The sequence below is a fragment of the Urocitellus parryii genome, chromosome 1, assembly GCF_045843805.1.
Source record: "Urocitellus parryii isolate mUroPar1 chromosome 1, mUroPar1.hap1, whole genome shotgun sequence".
In the NCBI taxonomy this organism is placed as follows: Eukaryota; Metazoa; Chordata; class Mammalia; order Rodentia; family Sciuridae; genus Urocitellus; species Urocitellus parryii.
In genome coordinates this window covers 101235823-101250015 of record NC_135531.1, presented here as the reverse complement: position 1 = coordinate 101250015, position 14193 = coordinate 101235823, and the positions used below count along the sequence as shown (strand labels likewise).

The following is a 14193-nucleotide window of genomic DNA, read 5'->3' as shown; positions in this document are numbered from 1 at the left end:
GTTCATAATAAAACAAACAGAGCTAAAGGATAAAGGTGAAAGTGCTGAACAATGCTAATTAAAGCTGAAGCCAAAGGACTGCATCACTCACCATCTCCTCGAATCTGAGACAATTACTGCTACTATCCCTAGTTTGCAGATCTGAAAACTGAGGCTTCACTCAAGGTCAAAGAGCCAGTAAAGGAAAGAGCTGGGCTTTGGACCTAGGTCTCTCTCATTCAAAAATTCAAACTCTTAACTGCTGTTGCATATTGTATCTAAGCATGTAATTATTAGTCCATAGGATTATATGAGGCATTTCAAATGCCATAAAGTAGCACTAGTAAGATTAGTCATCATTTTCCTATGTAACCCAGAGTTACAGAAATGATGTAAACTTAAAGACCCTATAAAACAGGGGAAATGTGGTTATATTTTAAACTTGGAGAGTTTATACATTTTTTAGGATGATGGCTTAATGCCCACAAGTTACTTAGTAATTATTCTTGGGGTAAAGAGACCAATCTTCCATGCACTGGTATATGGCATGATGACCTAGTTATCATACTTCAGTATCACATATTGAAAATCTGATAAAAGAGTAGATTTCAGGTACCTTCACCACAAAGAAAGAAAAGTAACCGTGTGAGGAGATGGATATGCTAATATGCTTGATAGTACTATTCATTATGTAGATGTCTATCAAAGCATTGTACTGTATACCTTAAATATGTATACCATTTTCATTTTTAAAAAATTGAAACAGAAAAATAAAAACAAAAACCAATCCATAGGGGGGAACAAAACCCTCTCTCTTCCAATAAAGATAGAAGGCTAATGTAAAAGTAATGGCCGACAGAGTTTTCAAAGCACTAGTGTAATGATTATAATTGTAAGCAGTACTCCTCAATTAGAAAACAGCATTGTGGTTCATGACAGACCTCACTTCTCTACTCTCAGATTTTCAGTCCCCTTCCCTAATGTACCATTAAGGCCCTTCAGCCTAGATTCATAAAAGCCATTAGGAAAGAAATTCTGAAACAGGGTTGGGAACACATTTTCAGTCAGGTCAAGTGGGCTTTTGTGTTACTAGAATAAAAAAGTGACCTTGGTCTTTGATAGACCAAGACTGCCGGCATCTTCTTTTCTTGGCGATAATGACTAATAATCCCTCACTCAAAAACAGAAACAAGAATATGGCACACCAAGATTCAGGTGGAACAGATTCTCTTGCAGATCTTGAAAATCTTCTCATTTAGTTGGTTAGGTTGTTAAAATTAATTCTGGAAAGGATTCACGTATCAGTGGCAAATTTTTCTCTGGTGCAGGGAACAATTTACTGAGAAGATAGTATAAGAGGACATTAAATTACAGGTTTCTGGGGCTAAGCATTCTCAGTATTGAAGACACACCACAAAACCTTTGACAAATCCCATTACTTCAGGAATTATCAGGTCCAAACTTATGTGGCATAAAAGCCTTTCATAATCTGACTCTGTTCTAGTCACACAGCTCAAGGGGTCCTCTAAACACTCCCTGTGTCTGCTCACCTGCACATCTCTACACCTGCTTCTGTTCCCCCGCCTAAATCATGCCCTTCACCACTACACTCAGACAACACAGACTCATCCTTAGCCTCATGGGCCAGCGGCCATTTCCTGCAGAGTACCTTCCGTGACTTCCCAGTGCTGGATCAAATATTCCTGCCATGTGTTCTGACTATACATTGTACCTTTCCATCTGAACGATTATCACATGTGTTCATTTTCCCGTATCACACTTGCCTTCATGAGCTCCATGATATTGGGGATGGTTTATTGGTTAATGGTGTATGCCATCCCATAGTCTCATAGAGCCTAGTGGGTTCTGAGTAACTAAAAGACACCCAGAGAAGCCTGATCTTAATAGTGTAGACACAATGCTACCAGACAGAACCAAACCTCTCCACAGTTTGCAGTTAGAGATAAACCAGGTGTTAAGCACTTTCCAGCTTTTAAAAATCTACATCTGGTGGTTTTCAGTCAGCCAGGGAAGAAATAGGCCCAGGAAGGAGAGAGCTGGGTATAGCAAAACCAGCAGCAAAATTACTTGGCCTGAATTGAGAACTTGCTGGGAGGAATGTATTTTTTTTTGAGTTTACTATTAAATCTCTGAGCATTCTTTTTCTTTTTTGGGTCTATATATCATTATGTCTACTAGGTTTCCTTGAAACTTAAATAGATAAGATAAACAACAGTTAGTTTAATACTTACTACTTCAATCTTAAATTTATTCATATGTTTTGGTAAGTCACTATACTCAGGTAACATAAAGATGAGACACAGTTCCCTCAGGGATAGACAGGGTGAGAAAGGTTCATAAGGGACCATGCCATAAAAGGCCTATAGAAGTAATGAGGCATGTTTACTACAAGTTCAGAGAAAGAACATGAGAAAAACTAATAAAAATGTGAAATAAAGTAGATTTTGAAACATCAAAATAAATTACATAAGCTGAGATTCTAACTACACAGTTTCTCTAAAATGTGATAATGTAACTTCTAAGTCACTACGGGGAAAACTGGAATATGATAAAATTGTCTATTTGTGTACCAGAAGAAGAAAAATGAAAAGAAACCCAGTATGCTATATTAAAATTCTAGAAGAAGTTGAGGATTTCTAGTTCTGAATTTTAGCTCCATGTCTTTCCTTTAGTGCCACTTCAGCCTTTTGGAGTAAATCTAAATATGACATAACTTGTTCTAAAATGTTTCTTTCATTTCTGGCTGTCTATAGTATGATTAACTTAGTAATCAGCAAGCCTGGATATGCTACAGAATCACCTAGAAACTTTGGAGTAGTGAGGATTCTCTGACCTAGCTCAGTCCCTAAGGCATCAGACTCTGTGGACAGGACCAAATATCTGTGGAAAACTAAGAATCCTCTAGGGCACTCTGATGTGAAGTCATTCAGAAATACCATCTAGGCACTGTCCAAATCCAACATGTTAAGCTAATTTTAGAAATGAATCTCTTAACGGCATATGTATAATTGAAACGGTGTTAGAAAAGTGCAACACCTACCATTCACTGACAAATTCTTCTGTTGAAATATGGTGGGGTTTGGTTACAACCTACATATCATTAACAGATAGCAGGTGATGCTACTTGTCATTCTTGATCAACTTAGTGTCTCTGTGTATGCTCCATCCAAGTCCCTGGGCCCTCAGTTCTCTGACTTACCTCCAATCATCTTTTCATTTATCCTACCCAGCTGTTTTCTTATTCCCCCTTTCCTTAATCATCCTGAGTCATTACAATGGCCTAACCCCTGACTTTATATTGACTTTCTATACAATATAATTCCCAAATTGTCTTATCTACTACAACGAAACCACCCAATATTGACTCTATAATTTTTTCCTTATAAATCAAGACTCTCAGAGAATTCTTAATTTTTTCCATTGTCCATTATTAACTTTCTTTGGAAAAAAACAAAAACCTTTCTTGCCTTCAGTTGTACTTACCTAATATAATCCTTAAGTTATGGAATTGTACTCCCCCCAATTCTTCTTGGCTGTAACCAAGCACCTGAACTTAGCTAGAAGAAAAGACATAATAACCCTCACTGTTCTCATTCAAATAAGCATCAGTATGCCAGGCAATGCTGTGATCCTTCTCTTCTCCAAGGTGACCACTTGACATTTTGCTTTGCTCCTCAAACCTCTCTCCATCTACTTTCTCTCAATCGATGGCCTCCCGACCTCACAAAGAGAAAAGAACCAAGGCTTGTGGACTCACCTACCACCAATTCTACCAACCTTCCAATTTGTTATGAGTTCCCTCCAGTTATGTTGGATGAAGAGTCCCTGCACCTATTCCAGACCAACTCTTCTACTGGGGCTCTGATCTACTTTCACCTTCTCATGGATTTCCCTCAGGAAGTGTCTTTACCTTCTCCTACACCATCTCCTTCTCCTTATGTTATGATTGAGTCTCCTAAAGCCACTGCCACTTACTGTCCCATCTTACTATTTTCCTTTATAATAAAATCTCTGGATTGTGTTACGGACAGGTGAGCAAACAGAGATGGCAACTGTTGTCTTCTTCTCCACCAACCTAAACAGGCTTCCATCTCCTCCACTCCCTGTAATTACTCTTGCCAAGTTCACTGATGACCTCCAGCGTGCCAAATCCAATTGCCACTCTTACTTACTGGGATTAACTTCTCAGGAGATAGAGCACTCCTTCCCTCCCAACACACTTTATTTTCATGGCTTAGAAAAATCCATATTTTTACTGTTTTTTTTTTCCAACATCAGAATCCCTTCTTTAATCTGCAGTCCTGGTGCCTTCTAGGTTCAATTTTTTTTTTCTCCAATGTTGGGATTCTCCAAGTTTCAGTCTCATACACAACATAAATGGATAGACAAAGTGACATACATATACTCTAATAATTTCATTAAGTTCCATTATTTTAAACATGATTTTATTGCAAGTAGTTATGTGTATCAAATTTGCATTTCCAGTACTGACCCTGAAGTGCCAGATTAGTACATAAAACTGCCTGCCTGAAGGTTCCATCTGATTATCTAGTAACTGAGACAAATACAATATACCCTCAACAGAATCTTTGATAGTCATCTGCAACCTTACCTCATATAAACACCAAACTCTTAGTCCAGAATTCCTTACCCCAGTGTATGGCCCCATTTTAAAGGTAAAAATCTTGAGACTATTCTTAATTTTTTTTTCTTGAAACCCAATGGCAATCCCTTAGAAACTCATGACAAGTCTAAAACATAATTACTGAAAATAATATATAGATTCCTCAAAATTACCATTCAATCTTTAATGAGTGTACAGAACTTCAGTTTGAGATGATGGAAAAGTTCTGGAGATGGATAGTGGTGATGAGTGTATAACATTGTGAAGGTACTTAATGTGCTTTGTCACTTAAAATGGCTAGAATGATATTTTATGTGTTGTGTATTTAAAAATATCAATCAATAAATTGCTAATAGAATTTACATATCTGCTGTTACACTCATCTCTTGGTTGAAGTCTTGCAGTAGTACATTTTTCTTGCTTGTTCTCTTCTCTTCTGCAAATCCACTATCCACAAAGCACCCAGAGTGGAGTTCTCCATTGCACACATCTTCCCTGCCCAACAGCTTCCATTGCCCCCACCCTGCACCTGGAATATGTCCTATCACCCTCTTCCCTGGTCTCCTGTGCTCCACATGTGCGCTAGCCTGGCTCTCCTGCCCACACAGCAGGCATGCTCCGGCCTCACTGACCCCCTTCTCTCCTTTGCCCAGACTGTCCCATGGCCTGCAATCCTTATCCCAGGGCCCTCCTTGGCATTCAGATCTAAAACATCATCTTCTCTGAGTTCTTTTCTGACCATGCAACCAGTGCCCTACTCCATCCTTAGCTCATCACCTTCAACAGATTTTAGAATAACACTCCCACTACTTATTTTTTTTTATTAGTTTATTTTTCTCCCTTCCACTAGTATGAAAGTTCCAAGAGAAAAGACATCTTTGCCGCATTGTTCAATACTACAGCCTTTGGGGCTCATAAAAATTCCTGAACAAAGTAAATGTTTAGGTAAATAATAACCATAAAAACAAATTAGTAAATCCTGGTCCCTTGGTTTTTATCAAACTTCTAGATACGAAGCCCTGCAAAAACGGAACAACCCAATTAAAAACAGAGAAAGAGAAAGAAAGAAATTCCCAAACAGACCCTCTACTTTCTTTCATTATATTTTGGGTTAACTAAAATATCAACCACATTTAGTGTGTTGGTGTATATTAGTGCAAAGTGATAAATGAGCTGTACAGTTTGAGCTTATATTTTCAGAGAGGGGCTATGGATTTGGAGTTGGTAAAGAGCAATTCTTGGAATAAACACATTCCAAGACTCTTCATTCCATTTGATTTTGATGGAATAGAAAGAGCTGTGTCTTGCTGAATTAGCTATTCCAACAGAGGACTATAAATAGCAGAGTAGAAATACAAAGCTCCCTGTGACGGAGTCCAGGGCGGAACTGATATACCTGCCATTCTCACTTGAATGACTTTACAAGACATTAGTGGAGCTCAATAGGCTAATTACATCCCTTCAAGTGCCTACCCTGGAATCAAGTTGCTCACCCTGAAACCCAACACGGGGTGTGTGAAACTGGGAACAAGCATATGCAAACCAAAGCCAACTTCCTCAGTATCCCACAGCTGGTCCACAGTGTGTGTTTAATTCTTTGTCACATAACATTCTTTAGACTGATCATCTCCAAGTTCTTGAGAGGAGGAAAAATATACATATAATTCTGCAATATATTACTTAGGGCATCACACAAAAGCTCTTGTTCACAAAAACAGAACTAAATTAAGAGAAGAGTGGAGTAGGGGTGGGAGGGGTGAGAGAGGAAATTTTAAGCACAACAGGGCTGGGAACAGGAAGCAGGAGTAAAAAGCTTCCAGGACTGGATTATTATGGATCAGGTACCATCCTGATGGCACCTCACAGTCTTTGGTTGTAATCTTGGCTCTGTCAGTTACTGGTTATGGAATCTCAGACAAAGAACTTAAACTCCCTGAGCTACCCCTTCTTCATCTGCAAAAATTATTTCTATGTTATAAAGCCATGGTCAGGAAAACAGGATATTTGTCTATCAAGTGCCTGGCACTTGCTCTCTTTCTTACCAGTGGCTGCTGCTTTTGCTCAACTTAGCCTTTCTCACAACTCATTCAAGAGAATGCCTGAGTTACAGAAGTCATTACAAGGGGATCTGGGGCTGTGTGATTTCAGGTACTGCTATGAATATTACCAATGCTCAAAAAACGTGTTGCATATAATTGCATATTCATTTTAAGTGCAACTGGATTTTCATAGAATTATTGCTTAATATTCTTTATCCCAAAATACATATCTGATTCTACTGTATATTAATTAAGAATGTGGACTGTACTCATCATCATGAGGTATCGAGGACAGGAGTTTTACTGTCCATGAAAGTATCTCTCAGCATACCTTCATGAATTTATGTTTCTTTCCCAAAGTGTGAGTCAAAATACCAGCACACTCATCAATGCTTTCCCACTCTAAGGAGTCTTCTACAGGTTCTGAATTTCTTCTCAATTGCCCTGACAATTTATTAAACATACCCACTCAATAAAGGGAAAGCTAGCTTATTCGATTCCCATCTCAGGGTTTCACTCTTCTCCACTCCCCCACAGTCTAACCAGCTTACCAAGATAATCACCCAACAAAGATGTTTCCCCAGCAGAATGGGGACGGACAACAGGGAGCAGCTGTTGAAGGACCATCTGATGAAAATAGATTAAAGTTCTTCAGTAGAGACAAGTTGGGGTAGTGACAAAGAAACACTAAGGCAAGAAATGAGAAAGAACTTCTTATCAGACCTGAATATCTGCAGTTGGCATGAACCACGTGCAAATCTTAAAATGTGGCACAGATACTGTCACAGAGGCTGGGTGAGCACTTGGCAGCAATACATGCAAGTGAGGAGTGCAGCAGAGAGACCAGCCTGACCAGCTGACCCTCAAAAGCCTTTAGGCCTGCCAGGTGCATGGCACATGCCTGTAATCCCAATGGCTTGAGAGGCTAAGGCAGGAGGACAGAGAGTTCAAAGCCAGCCTCAACAATTTAGTGAGGCCCTAAGCAACTCAACAAGATCCTGTCTCTAAACAAAATACAAAAAGGGGCTGGGGATGTGTCTCAGTGGCTAAGTGCCCAGAGTTCAATCCCCAATACAAAAAAAAAAAAAAAAAAAGTATTTACTCCTGACCTTCCCTGCTTTTCCCAAAGGAACCTCCTGAAAAGCCAGTTCACATCATTATCATTGATTTGTCACTTAGATATATCAGCAAAGAAAAGCTAATCACCAATAAAGAAACAGTTGACTTGACCACAGTCACGCAGCTCATAAATGGCAGAGGGGGACGTGAATTTCATGCTGTTTCTACAATGATTCACTTGGCTATTTTAAGTAGGATGGCAAGTAGGTTCCAATTCTATTTAATTGTTAGTATCCTGCTTGTGTCGATGAGCAAGTCCTTCATATTCAAGGGGAAGAAGGGCCAAGATTTATCAGCAGTTTCTGCTATGGACACAGGAAGGAATGTTTAAGGAGAAAATCACCAAAATTTCTGAAACTGTAATACCTTCCATGAGTGATGACAATGGCTACAGCTGCTGGTTACTCTCCATGCTGTGTCAGTCATTTGAAAGCAACTTATCTTTTTATTCCTCATGATGGGTCCATTACATAGCTATTCCACTCATTTTTGCGAAAAGGGGGAGTCCAGGGAGTTTAAATTACATGTCCAAGAGCTCATGACAAGTAACTGATAGAACTGAAATTATAGCCAAAGACTGTGAGGTACAATCTTGGGTCGTATTTCAAGTTTATATCTTACTTCTTTTAAAGAGAGAGAAGAATATCCTCATATACTCAGAGGTCCGGCATATGGTACAAATTGGCCTGCAGCAAGTTTTAGATTTTATGGTTTTGTATGGTGTATTTGAAGATCGTGTAGATTTTGCATTCTGTAACATGCTGCTGCAATGTGGATTGGTTTGAGTGTGTCACCCACAGTTCTGTGTGTGGGAAGCTTGGCCCCAGAGCAGTGGTGTTAAGAAGTGGTGGAACCTTTAAGAGGAGGAGCCAAGAAGGATGCTGTAAGACTGTCCCCCTCTCCCTCACTTTGGCTTCCTGTCTTACCATAGGATCTCTACTTCTCTCACAGGCTCCTGCCATTGTGGTGCCATCTGTCAGTCACAATACTCTAGAGTTAATGGGGCCCTTGTCAGAGCCATTGTTATGTTGTATGGCCTGTTGTGAGCTACATAAACCTCTTTTCTTTATAAGTACCCAGGTTAGGTTATTTCATTACTGTAATAAAAAAGAGACTAAAATACATACCACTCATGTCTCTATCAATATAAAAGTAAAGTTCCAAATTTTTTTACTATGGAGAAAATTCTGTTGGTCTAGGAAAGTGAATTCTGCTCATCCTGATATTTCATATCCCCAATTGTACAACAGTACAGAAACCTCATCTTGAGAAGTATACCAGTGTACCACAGTTCCAGTAATGAGATGTTTAACCATCCTGCAATCTTCAGAAACATAATATTTATATGGCAAAACATCCCCCTTATGGTCAATGTTCATTCATTACCATTATTTTCTTTGATTCAGATTCACACAGATGGAAACCCAGGTCATAGTTAATGCATTTTACAACTTAGGAAGCAAGGACATGGAGCATTAGAGACCCATTCCAACCACACAGCCACAGAGACTAGACTGCACTCAAGGCCCCTGCTCAACCCCAGGAGGGTGTAAGTAAAGAAACATGCAGGTCAGAGACAGGGAAAGCATTTTTACAAACTACAGGGAAACAAAAAGGAACAAGATCAACCATGGTCTCTTGATAATAATTAACTGTTATGAGTGTGCTTTTAAAAACATTAACTAATGGAAAGGAGTATTCAATTAGTGATTTGCTCCATTTTGACTCCAGGACTAAAAGTACCCACTCTAGTAGTACAAAAAAATAAACTTGTCATTTAAAAATGAGGCAAATTAACTTTCCTAGGCACCAATTTAAAGAGAAAAAAAGATAAAACTGAAAGAACATCTGAATCTTTCCAAAGTAGACTGTGAGTCTATTAGCTTTGGGCTATCTTAGATATGAAAGGACTGGTATGTCAGGGTCTATACCTAGTAAAATAAAGTTGCAGAATACACCCATCTAGTGTATGCTAGACCTAAGATGTTTTGCTTTACTATCCTGTAAAGCACACAAACTTATAATAAAGTGTCAATATTATGTATCGCGTGCCAGAAATCATACTGTTTTACAAGTATTTTTTCATTGCTCTCTGCCAAAAAAATAAATAAATAAACTATCTGTGCACAATTATTATTACTATCTCAACTTCACAGGTAATGAAATTGAGGACCAGAGAGACAAGGACACTTTCTATGTCACGTAGCTATTGAACAGTGGTCCCAGACTGGAACATCAGTTGTGTAAATCCAGACCCCTGGCAAAGGAAATGGAGCTGAAATTGCAGACGGATAACTGATGTGGCCATAAGGTCCAAAAGCCAACAGAGGAGGGACCATACAGGGGAGACCCAGCATCAGAGCCAGCAATACTGTAGGAAAAAGGAGACTGCTGGGTGTGGGACAGTGAAAAGAAATCAATACCAGGAAATAAGTCTCCCGACAGGTGCTACAGCAAGAAGGCTAGAGGAGGAACATGCTAGTATAAATTGCTTAAATGAGTAAAACTGCAGTATGGAGATGATTAGTCAGGGCTTGTATCAATTAGTGTGGTGGTTAGGAATGGGTTTTGCCACAAATGACGAAAATCCAGACTCTCAAAGGCTTAAGCAGAGAGCATGCGGGTGCCAACAGCAGCCTTGACATGGACGCACTGGGAGCTGCTCTCGTGTATGGGGCCAGGCTTTGTGTTCTCCTGCAGGATGCCAATGCTGGAAGGCTGCTTTGTGGCAGTGATCAAGAGGGAGAAAACAGCCATGCAATCGCTCCTGAGCACCAAAGCAAGGTCATTGTGCAAATCTCAAACTGACCGCACATCCTCCTCCTACCCCCACCAACCTGGTTAACAGGAATGACCACTGTGTCTATCAGTGACTGTCTTGGCCCGCTCTCCCCTGGGCAGGGGAGGGGTGTGGACTACTAAGGATGCCCAATCAGGGCCCCACTCTCTGATAGCATCCAGTTCTAAGGAATAGTATGCTCCTTCCCTCCTTCTTTGGGTCACTCAATAGCCCAAATCCCATGCAAGTCCTTCCTGGCATTGTTTCTCAGAGGCTCCATAGTCCTCTAAGTATGCAACAAACCCAACTTTGTTGAACTACAGGTATGTTCCTTTGGCAAGCAGACATCAACTAGTGGTATGCTCTTCTCATAAACAGTCTGTGGGAGGAACAGGCAGTCCAGGGGTCTTGTGGTGGTTCCATACTAGCAAGGGAGACTCCATCTCAGTCTGTCTCTCCATCCTGCCAATTTAGCAATGCTTTTTGCTTAACAATTTATTTTCTCCTGATCTCAGAATTGTTGCTCTAAGTTGAAACAGAAGCTAAGGAGGGCAGCACCAACCAGGGTTCTCATCTTTCACTGGGGAAGCAAAAGTTTTTCTGGAGCCACTTAGAATACAATTCTCCCTAAATCTCACTAGCCATGCCCAATATTAAAGGAGGCTGATGGGAATAGTATTTTCATGATTGATTTAGGCCAATCCCTCACCTAGGGTTAGGTATGTTGCTGCCAAATTGGGGTTCTTAGAGGGCAAGCTGAATTTTGCCCTCTCCTGTAGCAGTATGGGAGTGTGGAAAACAGCAGAGCTATTGGCACCAGAGGACCTTAGATTGAATTCCAGCCTGTTTGTGTTTGATCCTAGCAAGTAACTAAACCTTCCTATGTCTCATTTCCTTATTGGTAAATTTGGCTTTTTATTAGTATTTACTTCACAGGTTTCTGTGAGGAATAAATATAGTAATATTATAAAGTACTTAGAAAAGTTCCTAATATACAGTAACCACTGTATAACTGAGCAGTTACTAGTAAGAGGAAATTGTACATATGTATAATATGTTAGATTTTATTTAAGCATAATAGGCATATGCAACATTCTATATAACCATATGTGTTCACAATGGTGATATTCAAAATATTTAAAAACTAGAACCCAGCAGTCATCCAGCTTATCAGAATAGAAGTCGGGAGCTAGGGTTATGTCTCAGTGGTAAAGCGCTTGCCTAGCACATGTGAGGCATTGAGTTCAATCCTTAGCACCATATATAAATAAATAAAGGTCCATCACCTACTAATAAAATATTTTAAAAAAAGAATGGATGCCACTGGAGACCCAGGAGCACTGCCCCAAAGGCTCCCTGCTGGTCAGGAGTCAGCACTTTAGGTGATGAATTGAGGGAGATAATACAAGTGTATTGCTGTTATGGACCAGCTATATGGGCAATGACCAAACAGACTCCATTTTGCCCTGAGACTCCGTGTCATGTAAGAAATGCTTCTCCCTGTATAACCAATGTGATCCTGCAATCTGTACACGTGGAAAAATGAGAATTCATACCCTATTTGAATCAAATGTATGATATGTTAAGATCGTTGTATTGTCTTGAACAACTAATTAAAAAAAAAAAAGAAATGCTTCTCCCATGGGAACAACACTCCTCTGTACCCATCAACAGTTGCTTAGCATAGCATATTTGGCAACACAAAATGGTAATTCCTATACAATGTAAAATTGTTCTCTCTTTGGTTCCCATTTTCTTGGACAATGTACCCTGTCAACGATTGATTGTCTAGATATTAGTAATCACTCTTTAACTGGTACTCAACTAGGTTTGGCCCACTTCCCTTTCTGCTTATCATTTAAGACCTCATGACATTTGTTTATGAATCATAGCAACAGGCACTTATGATTAATATGGTTTTGGACTATAAAAGTTATACTAAAACCCTGGGAGGGGGAGTTGAAGGATGTAGACTTGCACCTGACCCATAGCCCACCAGCTGGTGGATTGGAACTGCCAGCTGGTGAATAAAGTTTCCGTCTCCTGCTTTAAGATTGACTTGGTGATTTATTGCAATCTTGCCATAATACTGTAGCAGTTTTACAACTGGTATGGCAAGACTAATATATGGACACTATACAGAGTAATACATACACATGAGTTCTGAGTATGCTATACTATATGGAGTGTGTGTACTAACTTTGTAAATATGTTTAATATGATTTCCCTTATATATTATATACAAAAGTATATATTTTAGTAATAAACAACCTAACATTCAGTACACACAGAGTTATGTTGACAACTATCTTAAATACAAATGGTCCCATCCAGCCCAGGATTTTTAAGTTCATTTGAGAAGAAGTAGATGGTAGAGATTGAGTAAGGGCTTTGTAGTCAGATGACCCAGGTTAAAATTCAAGCTCCAAAATTTACTAGTTAAATAGAATATATAAAGCTCTCAGTATAACATTGGGCACATAGTAATTATTTTAACTACTTTTTATATCTTTATTTTATTGATTTAATATATATGTGGTGCTGGAGATCGAATTCAGTGCCTCACAGATGCTAGGCAAGCACTCTACCACTGAGCCACAATCCTAGCCCCTTAACTAACTTTTAAAAATATTGAACAATAAAAAAAATCAATAGAAAGCATCACCAACAAATTAGATTACTTGGAAGACAGAACTTCAGATAATGAAAATATGTATCTTAAAAATAAGTGACAACACAGTGAAGATGGTAAGAAACCATGAATAGAACATTAAAGAATTATGAGATAATATGAAAAGACCAAATTTAAGAATTATTGGGATAGAGAAAGGCATAGAGTCATAAACCAAAGGAATGAACAATCTCTTCAATGAAAAAAATATCAGAAAATTTTCCAAACATGAAGAATGAATTGGAATATCAAATATAAGAGTCTTATAGGACACCAAATGTACAAAATAATAACAGACCTACACCAAGGCACAAAATGCCTAGCATACAGAATAAGGAAAGAATTTTAAAAGCACAAGAAAAAGGAATCAGATTACATATAGGGGGAAACCAATTTGGGTCTCTGAAGATTTCTCAACCCAGACCCTCAAAGCTAGAAGAGCATGAAATAATACATACCAAGCTCTGAAAGAAAATGAATGCCAATCAAGAATCTTACATCTAGCAAAATTAAACTTTATATTTGAAGATCAAATAAAAACCTTCCATGATAAACAAAAGTAAAAATAATTTACAGCTAGAAAGCCTGAGCTACAGAACATCCTCAGCAAAATATTTCACAAGGAGGAAATGAAAAACAACAATGAAAATCAGCAAAAGGAGGTATTATACTAAAGAAAAAAAAACAATTAAAGAAGAAACCAAGTCAAATTAAAAACCAAAAATAATCAAAAATGACCAGGAATACAAATCATGTCTTAATAATAACTCTGAATGTTATGAATTAAATTCATCAATCAAAAGACATAGACTGGCAGATTGGATTTTAAAAAGACCCAACAATATGCTGCATTCAAGAGACTCTCTCATAGGAAAAAACATCGGCAGACTGAAGATGAAAGATTGGGAAAAAACATACCACTCACGTAGACTCCGTAAGCAACCAGTGGTTTCCATCCTCT

General features: G+C 38.8%; 1 protein-coding gene across 1 annotated transcript in view; it reads right to left on the bottom strand.

Moving 5' to 3' along the window:
• The window catches only part of Stk32a (serine/threonine kinase 32A), an 85262-nt gene that overhangs the window by 31416 nt on the left and 39653 nt on the right, over window positions 1-14193 (bottom strand). The gene's annotated exons all lie outside the window — the stretch shown is intronic.